Below are 27,554 nucleotides of genomic sequence, written 5' to 3' on the forward strand. Positions count from 1 at the left end.
CGTTGTCCTAGTGAAGAAAGCAAATGGAAAATGGAGGATGTGCGTAGACTTCACAGACCTAAACAAGGCATGCCCGAAGGATAGTTTCCCTCTACCGAGAATAGACCAGCTTGTGGACTGTACAGCCGGGCACAAGTTACTGACGTTCATGGATGCTTTCTCGGGATATAACCAGATAAGGATGGCTAAGGAAGACCAGGAGAAGATTGCTTTCATCACGAGTCAAGGACTCTATTGTTACAAGGTAATGCCTTTTAGATTAAAGAACGCTGGAGCCACGTATCAGAGGCTGGTAAACAAAATGTTCAACAAACAAATTGGCAGGAACATGGAAGTATATATGGATGATATGCTCGTCAAAAGTAAGGAAAAGCTCACACATCTGGACGACCTGAAGGAGACGTTTGCCACCCTCAAAAAATACTAAATGAAGTTGAATCCTAGTAAGTGTGTTTTTGGGGTAGTTTTAGGGAAATTCCTGGGATTCATGGTGTCCCAAAGAGGAATAGAAGCAAACCCAGAGAAAGTGCAAGCCATAATCAACAGGGCATAACCCAGAACCGTCAAGGAAGTCCAGAAGCTCACAGGAAGGATTGCAGCTTTAAACAGGTTCGTCTCCAGAGTTATGGACAAGTGCCTACCCTTTTTCAAGACCTTGAAACAGGCTTTCGCCTGGATCGATGAATGTGAAGCAGCGTTCCAAAAAACTAAAACGTTACCTGAGTAGTCCACCCCTCTTATGCCTGTCCAAAGAAGGGGAAGACTTGTATTTATACTTGGCAGTGTCAGTTTCAGCAATGAGTGCAACCTTGATTAAAGAAGAAGGCAAGAAGCAGCTCCCAGTTTACTACGTCAGCCAAGCCTTCCAAGGGGCTGAGTCCAGGTATCCACAGATTGAAAAGATCGCGTTTGCGTTAATAGTAGCCTCACGCAAGCTAAGGCAATACTTCCAAGCAAATCCCATCCTCATGATGACGGACCAACCAATCAAGAAATTGATGAACAAACCTGAGGCAGCCGGAAGAATGGTCCAGTGGGCGATTGAACTTAGTCAATTTGACATTGGGTACCATCCCAGAACAGCAATCAAGGCGCAAGCTTTGGCAGACTTCATCGCAGAGTTCACCTTACCGGACGAGAATAGCCTCACCGAAGAAATTGAGCGATGGACAATACAAATTGATAGTTCGTCAGCCCAAAGGAGGGGGGGGGAGTAGGGATCGTCATAACCACCCCCGACGGAGAGATGCTTAAGTATGGAGTTCAACTGAAATTTTCGGCTACCAATAACGAAGCTGAACACGAAGGGATGCTAACGAGATTGAGGCTTGGAAAGGCGCTTGGAGCTAAGAACTTGTTAGTCCAAAATGATTCAAAACTAGTGATCAGGCAGATCAGGGGGGAGTACTAAGTAAAGGAAGAAAGAATGCAGAAATACCTCAGGCTGACGAAACATCTGACTCAGGAGTTCGATACAGTGAAGTTCGTACAGATCCCAAGAAGTCAGAATATGGGGGTAGACGAAGTCTCGAAGCTAGCATCGTCAGAAAAATGGGAGATTAGCACGGACTTGACGATGGAAGTCCAGAAGCACCCCAGCATTGAAGAGGTCCCAACATTCACCATTTGGAGTGCAAACAGCTGGATGACACCAATAATGTCTTTCCTCCAAGACGGGCACCTCCCTCAGAATACAGAAGAAGCTAAAAAGATCAAGAAGATGGCGGCTAAGTTCACGATCCTCAATAACGCCTTATACAAGAGAGGCTTCTCCATGCCTTACTTGAAGTGTGTCGATAAAGAAAAAGCCAGATACATACTAGAAGAAATCCATGGAGGAGTTTACAGCGACCACGCCGGCCCCAGATCCCTGGTAAACAAGGTAATCCGAACAAGTTATTTCTGGCCTACTATGCAGGTAGACGCTGTTGAAATCGTCAAGAAATGCAACAAGTGCCAGCAATACGGGAATGTGCAATGGCTTCCAGTAAAGAGACTGACGATGATAGCCTCCCCGTGGCCATTTGCACAATGGGGAATCAACATCGTCGACCCACTACCCCAAGGTAAAGGTCAGGTAAAATTCCTACTAGTTGATATTGATTACTTCACAAAATGGGTTGAGGCAGAGGCTCTAGCAACAATCACCGAGGCAAGGATTCGAAGCTTTGTGTGGAAGCATATAATCTGCAGGTTCGGGATTCCCTTGACGATTATATCAGATAATGGGAGGCAGTTCGACAACCAAGGCTTCAGAGACTTCTGTTCAAGCCTTGGAATCAAAAATCAGTTCTCATCCCCAAGGCATCCCTAGGCAAACGGACAGACGGAAGTAACGAATCGAACGTTGCTCAAGATTATCAAAGCCAAACTGGATGATGCGAAGGGTGCCTGGTCAGAAGAATTACCAAATGTCTTGTGGGCTTGCAGAACCACGGCAAGAACCCCAACAAGAGAAACCCCCTTCAGGCTTACCTATGGCACTGAAGCAGTAATCCCTGTCGAAGTAGGAGTAACAAGCGTTAGGTGAGAGACGTTCAATGAAGAGTGCAATGATGATGAACTGCGACTCAACCTGGACTGTTTGGACAAAGTAAGAGACAAAGCCTCCAGCAAGATGACAAAGTACCAGCTGAAGATGGCCGAATACTACAATAAGAGGGTTAAACTCAGACGACTGGACATAGGTGACCTTGTCCTACGCAAGACCACCATAGCAACTAAAGACCCTACCCAAGGAAAGCTGGGTCCCACATGAGAAGGACCTTACCGAGTCATTCACTACTCAAGACAAGGCAGTTACCACCTGGAAATCATGGACGGACAGAGACTCCCTCGACCATGGAACATTGAGCATTGAAAGAAGTACCACCAATAGATGTAACAAAAAAATATATTCATTCTTGAAATTAATAAAAGAATTATTCATCTAATGTCTTTATGTAAGCAGGTCTAGTCAATCGTACGGCATTCAATGGCTAAGTAACAAGATTCCGCTTTGACGGATGTAAGTTACTGACGATCCCTCTAATGGGTGTAAGCCACAGAATGGCTAAGTAACAAGATTCTGCATTGACGGATGTAAGTTACTAACGAAGCCACAAACATGACGAAATCCCTTGAAAGGGTGCACGTCAAAAGGCTAAGTAACAAGATTCCACCTTGACGGATGTAAGTTACTAACGAAGCCACAGACATGACGAAATCACTTGAAAGGGTGTAAGTTAAAAGGCTAAGTAACAAGATTCCGCCTTGATGTATGTAAGTTACTGACGAATCCATAAACCTAACAAAACCCACGAATGGGTATAAGTCGAGTAACAAGACTCCGCCTTGACGGAGGTGAGCCACTAATGCAGGCACAATCCTTTAGCGAGCGCAAGTAAGATTCCACTTGACGGATGCAGGTTACCGACGAATTCACGTAAAAAAAAAAAAAAAAAAAAAAAAAAAAAAAAAAAAAAAAAAAAAAAAAAAAAAAAAAAGGGGACAAGAACCTTGCAACAAATCAAAACAAAGCACAGGCTGTACCCAAGGCCTTCTGAAGGATGGCGAGTTGCAGGCTAAGCAGCAAATCAGTGACGAATGGAGGGAAAAGGTCACAGCTAAAGATTTATGCTAAGTAAAAGGTATGGACGAATGTAAAACTGCTCAAGCATTTGATGAATAAGTAAGTATGCAACAAATTCAATTAAAAGCCCAAAAACCAAGGGCAATTACCATTGTTGTTATACCCAAAGAAAAAAAAAAAAGACCCATAAACGCTGGGCCACAAACATTGTCCTCAAAACGGGATAACAAGTAATTGTTTTGAAATTAGATTTACAAAAAAAAAAAAAAAAAAAAAAAAAAAAAAAAAGGCCCAAAACATGACGAGCATCCACAAAAATAAAAAAAATTTCTAAGTAACCAGGTCAAGCATCAGCAACAAAATTTTCACCAGCCAGAGCGTCAGTAGTGGTCTCAGGGGCATCACCTTCTGGAGCAGAGGATTGAGCAGCTTCGTCCGTCGCCATCTCTTTGTCAACCTCCTCCAGGTCCAAACTCTCCATGTCGACCCCAGTAGGATGCTTGACTAGATATCTCCTGAGAAGCTCGAAGCCTTTGAAGTACCAACTAAAAAGTACTGTGTTGTACTCGTCAGTTGTCTGGAAGGCTCAATTGATCTGGGGACAATTGTTTTAACTTTTTCCTTAGCAAAAAGGAGCTGCTCGTCCTTCTCCAGAGTCAATTTGCGCTCAACTCTAAGGTCGTCATCTAGGGTCTTGACCTTTGCCTTTAAAGAGGTAATCTCGTCCATAGAAACAATTATATTCTTCTTCAACTCAGAATTCTCCCTTTCCAAGGCCTCCATTCTAGATGTTAAGGACGCCACTTTAGCCTCTTGAGTAAAATACTCAGAGGTGATGTGAAGACTTTCCCCCAACACCTGGAAAGAAGTTTTTAAGTCGTTAGCACCAAAAAAAAAAAAAGAGTTAAAACCTAACCTGAACAAGCCTATGAATGTGACGAGATGCAACCTCGTTAAGAGGCAAGTCAAAGAGGGTCCTCAAGTCTGCTACAGTCATGACCTCATGAGCCCTGTCCACTGCCAATCTCTCGTCATCTCATATGGTGGACGACCGAGAATCAACCTTCTCCATCTCCTTACTAGATACACGTGGCCTCTTGGAACCCGGGGTAGGGATCTCTTCTACCAACGTGGCTGGAGAAGCCATCCTCGTCGTCTCAGTAACAGAAACTATGGGAGTGACGGAGCCAAGAGGAGTTACGGAAGGACCTTTCCCGGTAACGCGCACTACCTTTTTCCCAATGTTTGATAGCGGCTCATCCTTCTTGGACCTCATCTTCACGTAAATATCCTTGTTGAACTTGGTCATCATTTCTGTAAGAGAAAAACACTTAACAGAAAACCTAAAGTGTACATGAGATGAGTCAACATTGACGATGACAATACTTACTTTTCTTTCCTTTAATACCGATGTTACAAAGAACGTAAGGAGACAGGTCAGGTCCAAGGTTGTAGAAGGCAAGGGTCCAGGGATCAACCAGATCGTCCCAACTTTCAATCGTCTCTGCGTATCCTATCGCAGTTTCGATCCGCTCCTTATGCTTGCTTTTAAGCTTAGGCCGTCTCTTAACTATGCCAAACAAAAGGTAAAGGAGTTAGTGACAATAAACATCAAAAACGGCAAAACTAAAGCAACAGGGAGAAATACTGACACACCTAAAGTCGGGGTTCCCCACCGACGAAGCAACCTCGGGATATCACCCCAATCCCTACTGGATTGAGTCTCAAAATCATCCCCGGACACAAAGAAAAATCGCAATTTCCAATATCTGAAGAACGAAGGTAAACCCTTGACAATTCTTGTTCTTCTCTCCCAAGGGACTAACTCATAGTATCCATACTCCTTTGACTCTTTCAAATGGTATAGGTAGGTGAGTTCACCTACCTTAATCATGTCTCCGTTAACGACCAACCATATTTGCATACAGTTGACCACAATTCTCCATGAGTTGGGCATAAACTGCCCGGGAGCAATACCAAAATGGGCCAGAAGTTCCAACAGGAATGGGTGGACGGGGAGCCTAAGCCTGCAGGTGAAGGCTGACTCATAAAAACATACCTCACCTGCGAAAAAATGACAGGCCCTATCCTCATCATTAGGTCGACAAACATGAACCCGCTCCAGAAACTGAAACCTATCCTTGAATCTACTCACAGTGTCGGCATCCAAACCGCACACCTCCCCGAGGGCATAAAAAGCCCTAACCTCTCAAGGGACAGAGACGGCTGTATCTCCCTCCACTGGTTCACCATTAGACGATAACCCAGTCTCGAGGTCGCTAGACCTAACCTCAGACATCACCTCTCTCTCTCTCTCACCAGACCCTCGAACCAATTAAGTGATTGGCGAAGCAAAGGCTGCAAGTTGCCCAAAACAACACTCAGACAATTGCCCTCAAAAACAAAATTCTCTAAATGTGGGAAAACACCTAAAGACCCTCCTAGGCGCACAAAAAGAAAGGGAATTGATGGGCAAGCTATCCTAACCTCAGAACTATTAACCATGGAAATACAAAAAAAAGAAAAAAAGAAAAAAAAAAGAGGCAAAGGGAGACAACACAAGTTGAATCCCCAAGAAAATCGAAGGCCAACAAAAAGCAAAAGAAGAAAAGAAAAAGAGAATCAGAGGCTATATTACAGTAAGATAGGAGGAAAAGGTAAAAACATGTAAAGGAAAACATACCTCAACACCAAGGCGTAGCACACTGGTTTAGAGAAGATTTGCAGAATGAAGGTTCGAAAAAATCGCTCAGAACAGTGATTGGAAGTTTTTTTTTTGTTTTTTGAAAAGTAAAGGAAACTAAAAGAGGAGAAGTTTTAAATCAAGGCTCAAAAACGATTGAAAACCAGCGGGAAGCCCAATAGTCCCACAAAGCGGAGCATTAACCCCACCAAACAAAAAGCGCCACGTGGCCACTCCCTATGAAGAGCCGCCACTACTCATTTAATGCGGTGCGAAGTCCCAAAAAGAGTTACTTACAAGTCCAAAAAAAAAAAACCTCTTCACCTTCCATAACCGTCGTGACATGTCAAGATGACCACAGAATCTGGGGGCAGCTGATAGGACTGACGAAACCAACTACAGACAAACATAACGTTACAGACGAAGTCATCCTCATGGACGAACCGAGACAAGTGCCTCCATCGCTGACAAAGGCATCAGGCCCATTCAATACCACCAATAACACATCGGACGGTTACAACAACAGCTATGCAGACCATTGAAAGCACATTAAGACCCCGATATTAAGCAAGAGACGTTACCAAGAAGGGCATTAACATCCCATTATTAACCACAACGGTTAGAATCCAAGGGAACCTATATATAAGGCTCTCACATCACCAACAGGAGGTACGAAGATACTTTCAGATATATTTTCTCGCTTTGTGATATTGCATTATTCTTTCATCAGTAACTTCTTGGTATTGACTTTGGCATCGGAGACTTTGTGGCAGGCACCACACCAGTGACCACTTTGAGGGCACTATCACCCGAGCTAAAGGTCAGTTCCATCTGCTATCTCTGACTGACGAACTTACGCTTCATCACATTTTATTGATGAGATTTGTCTCTTTGTGGTGTGAGACTAGCAGGGGCAGAGAGGAAACAAAATTGATACGTAGAGAAATATACTAGTACTCTAAAAAAGACATGCATGAATGTGTTACATACCTTCTTCTAGCCTGCTTTTTTGAAACCTCTATGTGAGGACCGCCACACCCACAAGTCCCTAACACATCGTTGTCACTAGGAAAATTCAATTTCGTGGAGCACACCCTCTTATTTCATGGCATCGTACACCACAAATTTCACTTCCTTGTGATCTTTGTTTTCTGTCCATGTTTGATATTTAGGCACACTTTTTATGAAAAAATTCTAAATCTCAACTTGAGATTTCAATTTTCGTATGCAAGTTTCACATATGATATATTATCAACGTTAGTCATTCAATTTATTTATCTCTCTCTCTCTCTCTCAACACTAATATCAAAACTAGAAATTAGATTTCATATTTCCTTCACCATGTATCGACCAGCAAGCGTAAATTAAACTTTTAAAAAATTATATATATATATATATATATATATCATCTTCTTCTTTTTTGGATTGAAATTTACATGATTCTTTATATAAAATTAATTTTATTATGGTTAGATGATTTATGTCTTAACTTGGTCTTTGTTTGGATATGTTGAGGTTGTTGGGTGATTAACTAAAGTTACAATAATTACTTTGATATTAGTTTTATTGTTCTATGCATTTAAAATTATTTCATTCTTTTCGTATTATAGTTTTATATTGAAAATTCTGTTTCTTTACTTATGAATATGTTTTAATTATTATTGCATATAAAAATCAATTTGGATATAAAAAGGTTAAAAAAAGTAGAGAAGAATAACAAAATTAATTGAAATAATGCCAGTACTATAACAAAACCCACAATTATTTATGCTACAATTTGCTTATGTGATGAATTATAAGTGGTATGTGTATGTTGATCTACAACTTCACCACTTACAACTTGACAAATAGGCAATATGTGTGGCAAAGTTATAAATTTTATTGTAGTATTACTCAATTTGGCTGGTCTGAGTACCACTTGAATATTTCTTAGCTCCCCCGGTATTACTTACTCCACATGAAAGTCACTACGTGTTGAGTGCTTGTAGTGCATATGTACTTACTTGTGCATGCAAACTACATGGGTACCTTTTTATATTTCTAGCTAATTTCCCAATGATCAAGAATTTGACAAAACCAGTGAATTCTTCTTTTACTTTCCTTTTTGGCTTTCAGTGGATTCTGGAATTCAAAAGCTTGCTTACGGTTTTAATTTTTGAATTTTAATAGTCATGTTGGTCCGGTCTTCGTCCACTTAAGAGAAGTAAAAAAGATGTTGATTTTGTAGCTTATAAATATTATATTAACAATATTTTCACAACTCTTTCACAATAAATTTTTAGTGATAAATTGTTATTGATTTTAATTTGAATCTTATTACTGAAACTACTTTCTTTTCCCTCACTAATAGTAAATAACAATATTCCACTTAGAATTTGTTGTGAAAATATTGTGAATATAATTTTTATATATACCTTAACTTTTTATCTTAACCTTTTAAAAATTTTAATTAAAAAAGCAAACCACGATATCGTCAAATTCTTTCTCAAATATATATATATATATATATATATATATATATATATATAGTCAAGTTTATCTTCACCATGTTATTAAAAAGTTATATGTGCCCAGACGAAGAAAGAGGAGCCAATCACGGAGGAGCGTGTTAATTGTTGCGAGTGAGATTGGGATTATTTAAGAAATTGGTATTTGGTATTTAATTTAGATTCTAAAACCAGGTGAAGGAACTTTTTCTGGCTGTGTTCAAAAACCAGGTTACAGCTAAGCGAAGCCCAAGTATTGCTGAACAACTTTTTGGCGGCGCTTGGTACGGGAATCTAGGGGAATTTACATTGCCCTTGACATCTAAATTCTTGAAAATGTGATGCTTTACTGTTTGAATATTTAAGAATGTAACTATTTTTATATTTTGTTTTATTAGTAATTTAATAAAATTCTTAGAAATGTGATATTATAATGTTTGGTTTACTCTCAGAAATTTTAACTGAATTATTTATTTTTTCCATTCTATCCTTAAATTTGTAAATCCAATATAAGTCTTTTTTAAAAAAAAAATAATGATAATCTTCCTCTAAATAAATAATGAAAAACAAAATATAAACTATAAATTATGACAAATTCATTAAAACTATAGTCTAAAAGAAGAAAAAATGAATATATCAACAGAGTTGTCTATCCTATTTATGTTGTTTTGACAGAAAAAGATAAAGATAAAGACAAAGGAAAAGATATTGATGATTTGTTTTATATTTTATCTCAATTGCTTAAATGATGAGGAAAAATGATTAAAATTGTCAATTTATAAAAAATATAATTTCCTTTAAGCTTGAGAATCTAGATACCCATCTATTTTAAAGATAATATTCCACATTTCTACTAAAAGGGGGTTAAAGAGGGAATCCAGATTCCCTTGGCATCTGATTCTCTAGTGTGATTTGCAACCAAACATGAGAATCTTTAAACATTCTTAGAAATCTTAAAACATTACCCCATATCAAACGCTACATTTGTGTATAGCGTTATTTGGCAATTTGACACTTTGACCCTCTTTTCTTTGGGACCACAAAAAATTTGTCCACCATTAACCCAAATAACCATATTTTAATGGGAAAAAGTATATTATATCAAACTAGCCTTGAGCATGCGCATTCAGATGCTCTTCTATTTTTTGGATAAAATTTAATAATTTGTATCTATTATAATTTGGGATTATTATATTTTCTAATCACAAAAAAAAAAAAAAAAAATTAGGGGTATGATAAAAAAAAAAAAAATCACTCACAAATGCATAATACTCACCAAACCCCTAGTTTTTTTTTTTTTTTTTTTTTGGTGATTAGAAAATGTAATAATTTCAACTTATAATAGATGCAAAGTATTAACTTTTACCAAAAAAATAAAAGAGCCTCATGTGTGTGCTCAAAGACTAGTTTTCCGTAATTATAATCATTTTTAGCAATTTTATTAATGCAATGATCAATGTAGTAATCCCAAATTATAGTGGATGCAAATTATTAACATTTACCCAAAAAAAATAAAAGAAAGCTCATGCTCAAAGGCTAGTTAGAATTAGAATTAATTTAAAGTTGAATAGGTATCAATGTTTCCCTAAAATTGAAACTAATCCCAGCATTCACAGATCTGAAACACCATAAGGATATATCCGTAAATAAGTACAAAAGAATAGCGCATTACAGTTCTTCTACAAGTAATAGCATAGTTATATATTATGTAGGTATGTGCATGCAATCAAGAATGATAAAAGTTTTTCCAGAGCATCAAAATCTATGGTTGATGACATCTATATTGGCAATCATTCTTTAGAAAAATTATTACAGGTGAAAGAAAAAATTCATAAAAGAAAGCTAGAACCTATTAGGAAAATCATTCTTTAAGAACACAAAATAAAAGCTTCCTACTTCTATAATTGGGTCAAAATTTTGTCACTCATTTGTGGTCAATGGCGGGATGATGAAATTTGGGATTTGATGTATATACAGGATTGTATATATATAAAAATTGATTGAATTAGAAAGTGGGTGCACCCGTATCAGACTCCACACCACACACTTGCCTTTGTTGAACTTTGACAAACAAACATATATCACCATCAAGACTTCTATCAACTTAAGCAAATACAAAACACACAACTTCTCCCATATATTTTTATTTTAACAAAAAAAAATACACATAAAACTAACAAAGAAAATTTGAAAGCAATCCAATATGTATTCAATCTCTCAACAATCATCTCCTTATGGCCAAAACAAAGTCATGAAAAATAAACATTACCACTACTTGCAATAAATATAACTACTATTTGGATTGCATTTGATTTTATTTGGGTTTTACTGTTTTTTGCAAATAATTTTTGAGGCTCTGGGAAATGTCTTTTCTATTAAAATACAATTTGATCACAACATATCATAAGGAGACTTTTTTTTTTTTTTTTTAAAAAAAGATACCTAAGATTGTACCATGTGTAATAAATTGGGAAAAGAATGAATTCAACAAAATATTAAAATTTTCATACCCACTATCTGAATTTAATACCTAATTCTTCAAAAAAATAATACATTGAAGAAATTGGAAAGCATCCCCCAAAGAGATCCACATTAATGCTTCTAAAATAGCTAGATAAGGAAAAAGTCCAATTGCCATTTTTTTATTCCTACCCTCTTCGTGTTGCTTATATTTATTTTTTCTAGAATAATCTATTGCTCTATTTTGATCTTCAAAGTATCCAAAAGAGAGCAAAACTCACTTAAGACTTTGATTCCATTCATTTGAGTTTTAACCAGACACCATATGTAGATACCCACACATCAATTTAACCAAATACCCAAAAGAAATACAAATCTAACTCAAATACCTTAATTAGAAATATAACCCAGAAAGTCAAATTGAAAAAGAATCCAACCAAATTATAAAAACCTAATCATAATTAATGCTCAAACTAAAAAGCAAAGAGAAAAACTAATCGATAGCTATTCCGAAGGGACGGTAGATGTTGGTGTTAGGCACCTATATTCTTGTATTGCATATGGACTATTGTATTGTGTTGAGGTGAAGGCTTGTACCATTGTATAGTAGCATGAGCTGTAGGATGTACCATTGTACTGTAATATGTGTTGTAGGGTAGTATTGCTGGAAGGCAGTTAGTGATGTTGCAATTAGAGGTGGTTAGTTCAGCTGAAGATCCAAGTAGTTAGTTAGGTTGTGAGATGTGTATATAGTGAGAAAGCATTGTATCTGTTGGACATATGAACAATACTCTGAATGTTAATACTTCCTTTTTCATCTCTCTTTCTCTCTCTCTCCCTCCATTCCTTTAATCATTCCAATCACTTTCTTAGCTATGGAAGCCTAGGTCCCCTTGAAGTGACCTACCCTAAACTCTAATTCCATTAAAGTCTTTATCAGTTGGCAATGGAAGTTTTTGATTTCCTTTTTTTTTCTTCTTTTTATTTCTTTTAATCGGGTTGATTGGGATTGACTCTTCCTTCCAACCGCTTGATATTTTAAAGTCACAATGACTAGAGTAGCAATTAAGATGAAATTGAAACTATGGAGTGAAGGGAATTGTTTTTTGCAAGTCTATGTTTAGTTCCGTCGATTTGTATTCTCTTTCTCTTTCTTTGTATAGCAAGCAAGTCTTTTGATTGTAAGCAGTTAATTTTTTTTTTTTTTTTTTTGTTACGTAAAAGTTAAAGAAGCATTTGTACAAAGTTTTGCCCTTATTTAAACCTAGACTGTAGAGGTATTTTGTAACAAAAAAAAAAAAGTTAGTCCAAACAGAAAAAACCCCTTAAATAGTATATAGATGATACTACGCCATTTGTATCAAAATTCAATAAACTAGAGACATGTGTAAAAATAACTACTGCTAACGCATATTTTTCATTTGTTATTGAGTTAATTATTTTTTTCTGACATGTCTCATACTTATTGAATTTTGATAATGTTGACATAGTATCATTTTTTTTTAAAAACAAACAATGTATCATTTGATACAAAATACTTTCTCATTGTAATGACGGCTTGAAATATATATCAATACTATAAATAATTTAGTATTGTTAGTTTTCGAATTAAAAATTAATATAATATTCTATTTTAATAAAAAAAATTGATTTCTTATTTGTTGTTGAAATTTTGTTTTTACCCCTTCTTATGTCATGTGATATATCATAAATACATTAGAATTATTAATATAATTTACTTTAACTGAAATTATTTTAAAATAGCATAATACTACTCTATTAAAGTTTTATTACAAAGAATTTTTAGCTTTTTTAAAATTAGTATTATTTTTGTGACTTGATGAATATTCATTTGTAAACTAAATTTCAAAAAATAAATAATTAAAACAAAATTATCAAACAAATAGTAATAATAAATTATAAATTAAATAAATCATGTAAAAGTGGTGGTGGTTGACCAGGCTAGTCCTAGTAAAAATAATTATGATATGTACGAAGATGAGAAGGCCAGTCCTAGATTTGATGCTGGCTATTCCCAGGACAATGATGGATTTACTTACTTCACAAGTGGTGGTGGTGGACCAGGACATGGTCAGAATACAGTGGCGACTCCAGGAAATTTTTTCAGGATGTTCCTCAATAAACATAAATTACACAATCTAATAAAAAGAAAATTTTATATATTGACAACAACAACAACAATCAAAAAATACACAAATACATAGAATTTACAATTGCTTTCTACGAGTTTTCATATTTTGAAATCGTTGCATAATAGTCTCATTATCAATGCTACAAGCTACATCTTTTTCAATATACACAATCAAGCAATCATTCATCCATTGATCTCCCATTCGATTGCGCAGTTCATTCTTTACATATTTCATTGCTGAAAAACTTCTTTCTACTGTTGCAGTAGCAACTGGAAGGGTCAAAGCTAGCTTCACTAGCAAATAGACTAATGGATAAGTCTCGTGTTTTCTTGTGCTCACTAACTTTTCAGCAAGTTCACTAACTCCTTGAAGTTCTAAAAAGAAGTCATTGCTGCGCATATCAAAAATATAATTCTGCAGTTGAGAGTCAAGTGCCAAAATATCTGTCCCAAGAAAATCAGAGGGATAGAACTTAGCTAGACGTATCAACTTTTCCTTATCGAAAGCCACAAATGAATTACTTGGATTCAAGCAAGCCATACAAAGTAGCAAATCAGTATTCGCCTCAGAAAAACGGTTGTTAAGCTCTTGAAGTTGCATATCTATGACTGTGTAGAATAGCTCAACACGATAATGATGTAAATTTGTATTTTGTTGGGTGTTGCGTCGCGGCCTCCCACTAACTACAAATATCGCTTCCATGTCCAAGATAGGAATATCATGTGAGGTACAAAATAAAGATACTTCAGCCAATAAAGATGCCCATCCATCATCTCTCATCACTTACAACCGTTGCTTAGACACTTTAACAAGATCCATAGCATTTACTATATCTTGATTTTTTTTTTTGTAATGCTATTAACAACTCATTTGTGATCCCTAAAATATTTTTCATCAAGTGTAGAGCAAAGACAAATTCAAAAGAAAGAATTGACCTCATAATAGATCGAGCTTCAACTTTTTGGTCGGAGAGGCCATCTTCTTCAATAATCTCTAGTATATCAACAATAGCAGAGAACATCAAAATCAAACTGAGAATGGTCCCATAATATGATCCCCAACGTGTATCACCAGGACGTTTAAGATTTGTCTCTTGATTCAAACCTTGCCCACTTCTACGTACACCATTCTCTAAATCTTCTTTAATTTTGGCAAATTGTGTATCTCGAAGAGCATCTCGTCTCTTACAAGAGCCTCCAACAACAGTTACTAAATTACTAACCACATAAAAAAATTCAGCAATGTTAATGTGATTTTTAGCAACAGCAACAAGTGTCAATTGAAGTTGATGAGCAAAACAATGGACATAAAATGCTGACTTGTTCTCTTTCATAATTAAAGTTTTAAGACCATTGATATCACCTTGCATATTACTAGCCCCGTCATAACCTTGCCCACGTAGGTTCAATAAACTCAAATTATGTTCACAAAGTAAACATTCAATAGCATGCTTGAGTGACAAAGCGGTAGTACTTGCTACATGTACAATACCAAGGAATCGCTCTATAATAATTCCTTCTTTGTTCACATAACGAAGAACGAGAGCCATTTGTTCTTTCACTGAGATATCACGTGACTCATCAACTAATATTGAAAAGAACCCATTGTCAAGATCCTTGATGATGGCTTTGGATGTTTCACGTGCAATTGCATTCATAATATCTTTTTGAATGTCAGGGTGGGTAAGCTTGCAATTTTTCGAAGCTTTTTGCAACACTTCAGTAATAGATTCATTGTGATCCCCCCAAAAATTGTACAAGCTCAAGGAAATTTCCTTTATCACTTGAACTTTGAGATTCATCGTGACCACGAAAAGCTAATCTCCGGCATAAAAGGAATCTTATGCAATCAACTATTGCATTTAATTGAATCCGATAGTCAATTTTATCTTGATTTGATTGCTTAACAAAAACACTTTGAATGTGTTGCTTTTCGTTCAACAAATCATTACCCTTCTGGACAGCTTGGTAATGAGCACTATTAACTCCTCCAACATGGGAATTTAACTTATCTTTCTGATTCCAAAGTTTGAATCCCTTCGTTACAAAAGTGTCACCTCCCCCTTGCTTACCAACATCTTGTCCAAATAGATAGCAATAAAAACAGAATACTGCATCTTTGTCTATACTATATTCCAACCAGCATCTATCTTTATACCATTTGGATAAAAATCGACGAGGCTTTCCAGAAAAAAAAGATATAGGGTAATCATCACTGTGTAAAACAGGTTGACAAGGGCCTTTTGTTAAATAATATCTTCTTATTTCATCACGATCATTAGGATGATAAGATGATATTTTTTCTCGTAGCCCAGGATCTGAAGGAAGATTCTCTAAGTTAAAGTCAACACGAATTCGCTTAGAAGATGAAGAAGAATCTTGTGCAGGAGCTGAATCTTGGGTACGTGGTTTTCTTATCAAATATTTGTCCATAATTCTAGCAAAAGAATAAACAAAAAACTATAAGTTTATTTGAAATATTAATAAAATTATTAATTATTGTTGTTTAGTTGTTTTATTAATTTGTTTGTTTTTTATAAACTATAATTTGTTACATTATTGTTTCATTAATTATAAAATTATTAATTATTATTTAGCATAACATAATTTAATTTATTTGTCTTTTATAATGCATTGATTAATTATACTGTTTTAATTATTATTGTTTAGCGTAACAATAAACTATATTACTTTAATTTATTTGTTATTAATTATATTACTTTAATTTGTTATATTGTTTAGTTCTTTGTGCACATTACACTAAAAGAGCTAAACATTATACATCTCATGTGCAGCATAATAAAAGCAGTGTAATGTGCAACACATTATACTGCTTTAATTATCATTTACTACCCGGCCCCATGTGCCCACTGCCCATCAGCCCATTTATCCCTACCCCACTCAACAGACAAGCACAAATCATCCCCCAATCACAACCTGCCAATCAGAAAATTTTACAATCACAATACATATTACTAATCAGCAACACACTGAGTCACTGCCCAACAGACAAAAGTAACGAATAAAGCTATAAGATAAAGCCAAAAAAAACAGACAAAAAAAACAAAATAAAGTTAAAAGTAAAGATTGGTTCCCAAAAAAAAAAAAAAAAAAAAAAAAAAGAGTAAAGATTCGGCACAGCCAGCCAATCAGATTATTCTAGTTCAAATTTCAAAAGAGAGAGAGAGAGTTAATGACTTAAAGACTAGAATAAAAAGAGAGAGAGGCATCAGACTTTTGCATTTCATCATTTCATGGTTTTCATTTCAGTGTGTGAGAGAGAGAGAGAGAGAGAGAGAGAGTCAGAGAGAAAAAGGGGGAGAAATACCTTGAGGCAGACTGGCGACGGGCAAGCGACGACGGCGGAACAGCTGAGACAGTGAGACCGTTCTGATCTGCGACGACGGGCAAGCGACGACGGGCCAGCGACGAGCGACGACAGTGGGCGACGAGCGACGACAACTAGACGAGGAGCGGCGGAGGTCACGGAGCGAGCTGCGCCTGCGAGCAGTGGCGGCGCCACCGTGGGTTTGGTTTGCTCTGGGTTTGGGGTTTCTTTTTTGCTCTGTATTTTGTTTCTCTTTTGCTCTGTATTTGGTTTCTTTTTTTTTTTTTGATAAACGCCTCTGTATTGCAGTGTTGGGTAATGGGGTTTGATTTGTTTTTGCTTTGTATAGAGTATAGACTGTCTTGATCTCTGCCAACGACGTGACCGTGGTTTGATTTCTGATTTGCTCTATTTTTTTTTTTTTTTTTGGTGAGAATCATGGGTTTTGCTACCTCCGTATTATGTTGGGCTTTCCGGGTTTGCCGTGGGCTTGGCTTCTGTTAACAAATTTTTTTTTTTTTTTTTTCAGATTTTAGTTCAAAATTTTTTTTTGGGTTTTTTTTTGGCTTGAAAGTAGGACAGATAAATTTTTTTTTTAATTATTTAATTTGAGGGTATTCCTAATTTTTTATTCAAGGTGTTCCTAATTTTGGGATGAGGGTGTTCCTAGCATAGATTAAATATAATTTTTTTTTTTTTAATTTTTTTCAGGTCAGGGTGTTCCTAGGAACACCCTGACCTGTACGTGGCGCCGCCACTGTCAGAATACTTTCAGACCTGGTGAACGGCAGAGTACGGGTGGGAGTGGAGGCTGCAAGTCATTTTCGTTTTCCTTTGGTGGCTTTGGTGGTCTAGGCTCATTTGGATTCTTTGGTTTTGGCTTGAATGATATTTTTTCCGACTTTTTTGGCGGTGATACAAAAGGTGGGGTTCAGTTTGGTGGTTTTGGTGGTTCAACCAAGTCTCAATCTGGCCCTAGGAGTTCCTCATAGAACATAAGAGCATCAGTATTGAAGAATGATACTCTATCCTATTTTACTATCTCAAAAAGTTACTTTATCAATTATACCATACCATTTTACAATACACCCTACATCCAAAACTCTATTATTTTACTTTTTTATTAAAATATTATTTTTTAATTTTTCTTTATTATTTCTTTCACATCATCACTTTTTTTCAACTAAGAGGTGGAATAAAATATATATATATATATATATATATTTTTTTTTTTTTAGCATAGTGCTACAGTACAATTCTAAGTTATTTTGCAATAGTAAGATATACAATTTTTTGATGCAAATGTTTTTTAATTATGAAATACCAAAAAAGCCTTAGATATGACATTAGCATTCATGCTAATGCTCTAGGAACCATAAATTCACAGGTCTTTCAGAAAGAAATAACTGAACAAGGGATGACTTGGCTTTTGTTGTCGTACACACCCTCATTGAAGGGGAACCAACATATTGAGTCAATCTTAGAGGAGGTTGCCAGTACGCAGAGGCGGAGCCAGGGGGGGTCGAGGGGGGGCCACTGCCCCCCCTAGCCCACCCAAAATTTTTTTTTTTTTTTGATACTATTATTTTTATTTTCAGTTTTGAAGGTGAGAACAGTTGTTGGTTTTTTTTTTTTTTTTTTTTTAATTGACTCGTTTTGGTTGCTGATGAAGTTGTGAAAAATGAAATATATGTATATATATTTTATACTTGTTTTCCTAATCATTAATGGAACAAAATCACCTTAGCTACTTAACATATTTGTTGTTTCTATTTTTTTTCTTTTTAAATACATAAGATATATGTGCATAAAATGCATATATCTTATACAAGTTTTGCCCCCCTCAACTCAAATTCTAGCTCCGCCACTGCCAGTACGCCGCAGGAGCTTTACAGGTACTCCTGTGTTTTTCTTTGTGTTCTCTAGCATTTGACTTTCCTTTGATCGGTGTATGCATGCTTATTTTGTTTTTCCCTCTGACAGGTCATAAACTGTGAAACAGAACTGTCTTTCTGTAAGGACCTTGGCATATATCCCTGTAGAGCACCCAGGGTATTTATTTATTCATACATATCAAGTGACAAGGTTTATTTGGTGGAGTACAATGGTGAGTTGGCTGTGCAGGATTTGAAATCATTCTGCCAAGAACACTTGCCAAGATTTTCAAAACGAGTTGACCTGAGGCATTTTGAGTTTCCCTCTGTGACTAGTGAAAAATTACCTAGGGTCATACTTCATTCCACCAAAAAGAATACACCTGTTATCTGGCGTGTCCTCAGTGACAGTGGGTTGTATCGCAACCGCTTCATTTTATATGATGTACAGGTATGTTATCTCTGCCCATTAGTTTGATTTACTTATTTTCCTTTATAGACCTTTCTTCAGTGAAAAGAAGGTACTGTTAATTCAGTCTGGCTGAAATCGTTAATGAATAAGATAGGGTGTACAGTGGCAGAATCTATTGGAAAGAATGAATTTATAGAGTGACGACACTTTCTTTACTTGCATATACTTAAATGGAATGCTTTTGTAGAAAAGTCATTGATTAGGCTTGCCAGGTTAGCTTTCTTAGCAAATTGAATCGGACTCTTTTTCTTATGATGAAAAAGATGCTTAGGCTGTTTACATACCCAAAAAAAGATGTTGCTTTGGTGGAGGTTGAGAGTGGTAGATGGCAGACAGCCTTAAAAATTTTTTGGGGAGGTTGATTTCCAGATGGAAAAACTTAGAGCCTGTTTGGGTAAGGATTTTTCATCACTCAATTTCCGTCACTCAATTTCCATCACTCATCACTCATCACTCATCACTCATTTTTTCACACTCATTTGGCAACATCACTTTTATTTTCATCACTCAATTTTTTCACACTATTCATGGGTCCCACACCTGTCAGCCAGTACAGTAATTTTTTTTTTTTTTTTTTAGCACCCAACTCACCGAAGCTAAATATATATATATATATATATATTATATAAAAAAAAAAAAAAAAAAAACCAAACCGAACAGCCAACCCAGAAAAGAAAAAGAAAAGAAAGAAAAAAAAAAAAAAAAAACGCATCCCAGAAACCGAACAGCCAACCCAGGAAAGAAAGAAAAAGAAAAGAAAAAAAAGAACAACGCCCCAGAAAAAAAAAAAAAAAAAAAAAAAAAAAAAAAAAAAAAAAAAAAAAAAAAAAAAAAAAAAAAAAAAAAAGAGTCAAAAGGTGGTCAAAAGTTGCGGCTGTGGGTCCCTCATGTGTGTTTATTTACGGAAATGCCATTGAGTTATGAGTTATAGAAACTGAAAACAGCCTTTTGTTGTTTTCAGTTTCCATAACTCATAACTCAAAAATCAGAGAATTGAGTGATGGAAACAGAGTTATGGAAACAGAGTTATCGTTTGGTCAAACAACCTTTTTACTATGGGTCCCACTATTTTTGAGTTATGAGTTATGAGTTATGGAAACAGAGAATTGAGTTATCAAAAAACTCAATCCAAACGGCCCCTTAACCTACAAACCGGTTTGGAGGAAAATTCCTCCATGCCTCTATATGACAATTAATAAAACTATCCATGCGTATTTTTAGTGACATGATTTACAGTGGTGACTTCAGGATTATTTTTAAAGGGGGTCAATAAGATACATAAATTATACAAAATTTTAAATAAAAGAGAACTTGAATGTATCAACATCACCAAAAAAAAAAATTGAAATATATAAAGTTTTATAATTGCTTTCTACAATATTTCATATTATGAATTTGTTGCATGATATCTTCATTATTAATCCTACAAACTATATCTCTTTCAATGTACACAGCTAAACAATCATTCATCAATTGATCTCCTATTTTATTGATTTATTTCAATTTTTTTAAGATCTAAGTGAATTTTTTCTAAGGTTTAAGATTAACAAATTTCTACTTTTGTTGTTAGGCTTATTAATTTTTTTCCAAATTTTATATCAAATTGGTTTGTGATTGGTTTTTTTTTTTTTTTTTTTTTTTTTTTGTTTGTGTGTGTATGTGTATTTAAAAAGACCAAAATATTGTTAAAAGAATTATATTCAAACTTATTTTCAACTGGGTTTTAAAAAAAATATAGAACCAAAATGTTCAAAATTTTATTCTAGGAGTCAAAACCAAAAAAGAGAGTACATATATATATATATATATATATATTGGTTTCAGTACAGTGGGTTCATTTGAACCACCTGGGCTCCAACTGGAGCCGCCCCTGATTATCTATATAATGAGTCATAGAATTTTTTAAATAATACATGTAGATGATTTTATGAGTTGCCACTGTAATGGATTGGATGAAATTCCTTTCAAACCAGTTTGGTGGAAAATTTTCTCATTTCCAGACTTAAACCTACAACATATTACTTGGGCAGAGGGTACTTACAATCGCATTGTCTGACTCCTAGGTTGTTTGCATACTTAAGGTTAGGAGTTGGTGCACTTCCGGCCATAGTTGGTTGGCTATCAAATGGGGAGAAGCATGTCCTAAAAACAGGGATCTCTGTGAAAGACATCAAATCTGCAGTTAATGATCTTAGTATATTACTTGATGGTTTTGAGAAAAAGAACAAGAAGGAAAGAACCAGAAAGGCAAAAACTAGTACAGAGGAGAAGCAGATAACTCTGCTGACGGCTTCTAATTTTGACGCTCTATGTGGAGAATCAACTCCCGTTTGCATTATTGGTGCTTTCAGATCTTCCAGAGCAAGGGAGAAGCTGGAATCAATCCTATCTATGGTGAGTCTAATTTTCTTGTGTAGGGTTTCTTTTCTTGGTTGAGTGGGTAGGTTAAAATTGTGCAATAATCTGTGTCAATAAGCTATATAGTTCAACTGGGTAAGGTTGTGGTTCAAAGACCCACTGGGTGTGTAAGTTGCCAATTAAAAAAATGAGCAATAATTTTTATTTCATCAGATTGGGGTGGGGGGGATTCGAACATATAATAAGTTTTTACATCCAAAGTCAATAAATCAAGGTTTTTCACTTATTGGAAGTTCCTTCTCCATGATTGTTATTTTATTTTTATTTTTTTGGGTCTGATGAATAATTGTGCTTTCAGGTTTCTCAGAAATCACTTACAAGGCAACAGAATTCAGCCTTCGGCTCTTGGGATTCTATTTCCCACACTCTTAGATGCCACCAAGCAGTCAGCTTTCTTAAATGCATTTGACAAAGCACGATTTAAATCAGTAGATAAGCTCTTAGCGGCCTACAAACCATGGAAGAGGAAGTTTGCATCGTTTGTTGGGGAAATGACAACAGAAGAAGTAGAGAGGTTTATCGGCTCTGTTCTTGATGGGGACATACAGTTTAGGGAGACAAGAAAGAAGTCGGTCCTCAAGCAAGCGAGCTAATTGTAAAATACTTCTACGTAGTTCAGAGTGATAGTGTCATTTATCTTAAGAGTACAATAGATATACAGATCATTGGGACTAAAGCAAAGACTCAGCAAAGAGATATATTTTGGTAGAAGCATTTACTTGTCATGTAAAAGCGTAGTTACACAAGAGATTTGCAGAATGGGTGAGAAAATCCCTGCCCCTATAGAAGGGGTTTTTGTTACAAAGATGATAAAGAGTTTTCATACATACATTCAGATGCATAAAATCTTTTTTTTTTTTTTTTTTTTACATTTTTGGTTTGGTTCTTGTGAAATTTTACCTTATTATTATTAGATCTCCACGCTCATTTTGAGTTTGTTTAGACTTTAGAGAATGCTAGATGAAGGTGTAGGAATTAGGTACCAATCATTGGGCCTGGGGAGATTGTTCTTTGCCATCACCTTGTGGGCTTGAGACGTGCAAATTGGGCTAGATTAAGTAATAGTGAAAAAGCAGATCATGACCACGAAACCGAGCAACTCAATCTATAAGCTTTGCTTTTCTTTATTTCCGTTATCTAAGTTTTGGATTTATTCAATTAAGGGTTTTTCATCAATTTTTGTTAAAATTTTCTATATAAAAAATCCATAAAATATTTTTCAATCATTAATTGAATTTTTTTAATTTAAAAATTTTGAAAAAAAAAATTTAAAAATTAAAAAATTAATCACAACATATAACAAAAGTTGATGAAAAAATTTTAATTGAATAAACTTGAAAGTTAGAGGACTAAAATAAAATCTAAAGAAACTTTTGCATTTTAGCCTTTTATATAATCACACATTTTATTAATTTATAAATTTAAATCAATAATAAAATTATGAAACTCCTAAAACTTTGGACACAAGTCAGAAGACTACGAAAATAATGTTAACTTCACTAATCTTCAACTACTCAATTAAAATATAAAACTAAAAGACTAGATAGTAAATTTAAAAAACACTAGCATTATGCCCGTGCGATGCACAGCTTAATCAAAATTCATATATAAATAATTTTTTTATTAATTTAATTAAAATAAATGAATATTTTACTTTTAAGTTACATAATGAATGCATGTTGTGTGAGATTAAGGTATCAGAATTGAATGGAAGATGGTAGAGTTCTCAAAAAAAAAATATATATATATATATATATATATAATTTTCAATAATACATTGAACTTTAAGGCTCAAATTATCACATATATTTAAATGAAAAACCCTTGAATTTAATAGTTAAAAGCTATCCAAAACAATAATTGAAATCATGTTTAAGTAGAAATCTCAATTCAATAATTAAGAACAATCTAAATTGCTAAACATTTAAAATTTTGAAATAGAGAGAGACTCACATGAGAATTTAATTTTTGTCCTTGAAAGCATGGAAGAAAACACTGAAACTTGAGTGAGTTTCATCCTACCAAGTTTAAGTCTCGTGCATTGCACACTACATGTGTGTGTATATGCATGAAAAATTATTTGAATTTAACATTTATTGTAGAAAAGAGGTGGTGTAGTCTTACCCTTGTCCAGCTAATTCTTATTATAATCCCTTTGTTTTGCAGGGAGAGAGGGAAACGCTTCTTTTGAAAAAAAAAATCAGTGTATAATATATAATAGTTAAGATATTAATCTTTGGAAGTAGTATCTTATACGGATTAGTATTTCAATTGTGGGTTTTGTTAGTTAGATGTTAGCACATAGTAGTAAATAATTAGTAAATTACTTTGAAATATTTTTAAACCAATCCCTTAAAAAAGCTTTAGTAGAGTTTAAATCACATTAATAAATTAACTCTCTATTCAATTTTTTTTTTTAAATCACGTTAATAAAAAATTACTGATAAAACTATTAATAGTAAACGTTTATTAGGCTTATCTATTTAGCTTTGTTGCGAAATTTATATAAACTATTTTATTTTCTTTTTCTTTTTTTCAAAGAATATAACACAACCAAAAACCTATAAACAACAATTTAAATTCAATATAAAGAATATAATCAAAGTTATTCATAATTTAAAATTAAAAAATTAACACAAATTACAAATTAAGATATAAATGTAGAAAAAGAACAAAGAATAAACCTATTTGTTTTCTCTATCACTTTGAGAAATGAAAGTATGAGAATGTAACTGTGGGGCCCAATAGCTTATGGGCCAGGCCCGTTTACTCATAGGGAGTCCAAAGGCCCAAGCCGAAGAGAGCTGTGGCCCAAGGCCAATAATGTAGAGTATAGGATAGTCTTAAGATACCGCCGAGGACCGCTCAGTCCTCGGCAAACCCAAAGTCCCACCGAAGAGAGGGGCAAAAATGGTATAGGACTAACTTTGAAAGAAAATCTAAAATATCCGGGGAAAGCTGCCCTTACTGCCATTCAATGCTCTGTACCTGACAGAGCCGCATTCTTTGGCTTTTACAACCACCCCCAACGACTTTGGATCAGTGGCGGAGCCAGGAATTTAGGTTAGGAGGGGCAAGATTAAAAGATAAGATTGAAAGTAAAAAACTAATTTAAAAAAATTTAAACATGAATATTAAGAGTACGCAATATACCTGTGAATATTTAAACGTGACTCAATGACTTGAATGTTTTTAAAAACTCAGTTTGAATGCTTTTAAAAACTCAACAGAAACTCTTAATAGCTTGTTTGGGTAGAGGGGGAGTACAGGGAAGTAGAATAGAGAGAGAAAGAGTAAGTTAAATTACTTTATTTAGATGTTTTTTAAGGAATGAGCGGGAGGGATTTGAACGGGTTCTAACTACTTCTAACCCCTCATTTTTAATTCCCCAAATTTAGAGAGATTTAGAGGAAAAGCAGAGCTTAGAAGTGCTGAACCAAATGAATTATCAAATTTACCCTTATTATATTAACAAAATTATAAATTATGAAAAAACTAATTATTCTCCTTTACTTTTTTTTTTTAAATATCCCCCTTTACTTAATTTTAAAAAAAGCAAAAGAATTTTTTTTTTTTTTTTAATTTGATGGAAGGCGTACTTTATACTGTATTAGTATTAGGCTGCTGTGATTCCTATTCTGTATAGACATATAGCATTAACAGTAGGTTTTTTTTTTTTTTTAATCATTACTAGGTGGGACCAATACTTTTATATTATAGTAGTTTTAGAGTTCTATTAGTTAAGTTAGTTGAATTCTGAACCATGTAGCTGTAAATTGTTGCCAATAAGTTTGTTGAGTTCAATACATTATCATTATCAGTAAAAAAAAAATTGAAAGTTCAGGGGGGGCACCTGCCCCCCCTCGCCCCCCCTTCCCTCCGCCCCTGCTTTGGATATGGGCTGATGGGACAAGTATCAGTCTTGGAAAGTTTAACCCTACACGTGGACGAAAGACAGCGAACACAGGCCAGTATAAAAGGGAAAATAAGTGACCTAGAGAGGAGGCTGGGAAAAATGGCCAGAAACAAGAGCCTCCCAGCCCACCTCCAGGAAAAAGATTCCAGGGGTGAAGAAAACTTAACCATGTATGAATACTACGGAAAACCCACCGCCTGGTGATCAAGGCCTAGCCTTTCAAACCCACGCTCTACAAATGATATTGTATGGGCCTCTTTACATACAAGCCCAACATCGATACTGTTCGTCACCAAATCAAGTCCTTACAGTAACTAAAACCTGAACCAATTATTGTAGAAGAGAATAAATGAGTACAAAAGTTTAATATTATAGATTGGGTTAAAATGTATGTGAGAAGTTTTTATTAATTTTTTTGAAGTTAAAGAAAAATAGCTTAAACAAAATGAAAAAAATAATAATGAAGAAAGAATGCATACCTGTCATGGAATTTAGGAATTTACATATTGGAATAAATTTTACTTCAAAAAGGATATATATATATATATATATATATATTAATATACAGGTTGAGTTTCATCTGATATAGAATTTATATCCTATTGGAATTAAGATTTCTAATCACGTTGTTCGTTGCTATCTTATAAATAGAAATGTCATATGAATAGAAAGAAAAAAGAAAACCTTTTTTATCGAAAAGAGGAAAATATTATTTATAATTAAAAAAAACGTTTTTTTTTTTTTTAGAAGAACAAACATTTATTATATATAGGTACTTTTTTTTAGCAGAAAGAGAAGGTGTTTACTTTAAACTCAAATACTTATTATCTTATTTACAATTTTTTTTTTTAACTTTATCCAAAAACATTTTTGGTAAATCAATATGGACAAAAACTTCTATCTTTTGTTTTCCCAATAAAGTTGCTGTTTTTTTTTTTTTCTTATGACTGTAATATAATTTATTTAATAATAAAAAGATTAGATGAATTATAAACTCATAAAAAAATCTATTTTAAAAAAAAATCTAAGTCCCATGCGTTGCACGGTTTTAGGTATTATAAACTCATAAAAAACATAGTATTATTTTTTTAAAAAGATAAATGAATTATTATATAATTGAAAGTAAAAATCATGCTACATGTGTGTATTTGTATATATATGCATCAAAAAAATATAAATTTAATATTTAGAAAGAATCCATAAAACGATTGAAACAAAGTTAAGCGTAAACTCATAAAACATATAATTTTATTAAAAAAATAATAGCTAAATGAATTATTATCATCATCATCATCATCATTATTATTATTGAAAGCAAAAACCAGGCTACATGTATGTATATATTATATTTTTTAGTCAAAATGCCTCAATAAGATTAATGACATAAGTTGGTGTAACATCAACTCAATGAACATATATTAGTCTAAAAATATAACTAATGCTGTTGAATGACTAAAGAACGATTAAATAATTATAATCTTATATAAATATAATCACTCCAAAAACACTAATTATAATCATATATAATTCTTTTTTTTTTTTTTTGAGAAGATAATCATATATAAATATAATCTCTCCAAAAAAATTGTTCATTAAAAGTGTTTAAATAGTATTATTTAAAAGCCAAAAATATATATTTATTTTATGGACTTACTTTCAAATTAGAACTATGTAGATCTGTCTTTCTAATTCTACCTATACCATGAAATTGTTTGTAACTCTAAGCAATGTCACTCCTAATAGAAAAACCATTATTCATTCATAATCAATCTTCTTTTTAATCTTGCAAGTCTTGTTATTTTAAAATTGTTCAACTATTTAACACAAACAATATATGCCGCAAACAACTAACAGTAAATATTATTTGAAATACGAATTAAGTGCATATAGACTGTAAAAAAATATACTTAAATGTAGGTCGGCGGTGGCAAAATCACTGTATAGCAACCTATGATTTCAGAGAGACCTCGAATGAGTAGGAAAAAAGAGTGTGTTTATGTGTACTTTGTATGATCTGAAACACTTGGACAATTCTCCCAGTAGTTTTGAGGTTTGGTCTTTTTTTCCCCCCTTTTTGCCTTTCAAGTTTTGGTATAAGATGGATTGGATTAAGCTCTACACGTTAGTTTTTGCTTGAGCTTGACCTATAATGCAATAACATTGCAATTATTCACATCACACGAATATCAATTAC

The 27,554-nt window shown here is 34.3% G+C and overlaps 1 pseudogene; it reads left to right on the forward strand.

Moving 5' to 3' along the window:
- The first annotated feature begins 5,552 nt into the window (after positions 1-5,552).
- Positions 5,553-22,127, forward strand: LOC115956482 (annotated as a pseudogene).
- Positions 22,128-27,554: the final 5,427 nt, after the last annotated feature.

Source organism: Quercus lobata, chromosome 8 (assembly GCF_001633185.2).
Source record: "Quercus lobata isolate SW786 chromosome 8, ValleyOak3.0 Primary Assembly, whole genome shotgun sequence".
In the NCBI taxonomy this organism is placed as follows: Eukaryota; Viridiplantae; Streptophyta; class Magnoliopsida; order Fagales; family Fagaceae; genus Quercus; species Quercus lobata.